We start from the raw sequence: 1,295 nt of genomic DNA on the forward strand, positions 1-1,295 counted from the left end.
TGAAGATCATCCTCAGTTTTGAGGTTGTAAAGGCCTCCATGTACAGAGCTAGTAGGCTTAGGCAAAGACTTGTTGCTTCTATCCCCGTTATCCCAAAGTTGGGCAGTCTCAGCAAGGGAATCCAAATACTCCCATGCCTCATCAGGTTGTTTTTCTAAAAATCTACCATTGCACATGGTCTCTACAAATTGTTTCAACTGTGGAGATAAACCTTCATAAAAGAAGCTAATGGTTCTCCAAGTTTCGAATCCGTGATGAGGGCATAAGAGAAGAAGGTCTTTAAATCTTTTCCAACATTCATAAAATGTTTCATTATCTTTTTGTTGGAAATTGCTGATATGTCTTTTCAAAAAGTTAGTCCTTTGTGTGGGGAAGAACTTCTTTAAAAATTCTCTCTGCATATCTTGCCAATTTCTTATTGATCTAGGTCGCAAAGAGTTTAGCCATGTTTTGGCCTTATCCTTTAGAGAGAAAGAAAACAATGTCAGCTTGAGGACATCCTCGGTGACGTTTGGCACTCTAAATGTAATGCTCAATTCTTCAAAATCCTTTAAATGAAGATACGGACTCTCGGACTCTAACCCGTGGAACTTAGGCAGCAATTGAATTACCTCGGGTTTGATGTCAAAATGTCCTACATTATCAGGAAAAATTATGCATGAAGGCTGACTAGTCCTAGCCGGTTGTAGGTATTGTCTTAGAGTCATAACATGGGGTTCTCGTTCTCGATTGTGGTGACTCCCCGCATCTTCATTTAAATCAGCCATCTCACAAGGTGTGAGATACTGCAAAGGAATTTCAGGGGTATGTCCTAAGGGATGATCTAAAGTTGTACGACTTAATCGACCGGTGTCGTCCCTATTCCACTTTAGCATGCAAAATATTTCTCTCTTTTTTTTCCTTTTTCTTTTTTTTAAAAAATAAAAGAAAATAAAAAATAAATATAAGTACCAACTAAAGTTACCCTAAAACGATATCCTAAAACAAAAATTTTATTCACAATCAAACATGCAACAAAACATTACACCTCAATTTCTAATGTTTTTCTTAAATTTCTAGACAGCTCCTAACTAGTTTGAAGAGGACACCTAAGCCTCCAATCCGGTCTAATGAACCGAGTTGACCAGGTAAGCTCCCAGGTAAGTGGAGGGGTCACGATGCGTTCGCAAAGGTCCGACTTAAAACCCACTTGCCTCGAACAGATGAACTGTCTCCCTTATAGGGACAAAGCTTGCCTAGACATCAACTAAGCCACAGAGCGAAATTGGTGCAACTTTCGGTGGTCTTCGTCCTAT

The 1,295-nt window shown here is 39.2% G+C and overlaps 1 non-coding gene across 1 annotated transcript; it reads left to right on the forward strand.

Moving 5' to 3' along the window:
• Nucleotides 1–246: 246 nt before the first annotated feature.
• On the forward strand, nucleotides 247–355 carry LOC120104282. Its single transcript, XR_005506745.1, has one exon. It is a non-coding gene; the product is annotated as a small nucleolar RNA R71 (small nucleolar RNA).
• The last annotated feature ends 940 nt before the right edge of the window (nucleotides 356–1,295 follow it).

The sequence above is a fragment of the Phoenix dactylifera genome, chromosome 1, assembly GCF_009389715.1.
Source record: "Phoenix dactylifera cultivar Barhee BC4 chromosome 1, palm_55x_up_171113_PBpolish2nd_filt_p, whole genome shotgun sequence".
NCBI classification, from domain to species: domain Eukaryota; kingdom Viridiplantae; phylum Streptophyta; class Magnoliopsida; order Arecales; family Arecaceae; genus Phoenix; species Phoenix dactylifera.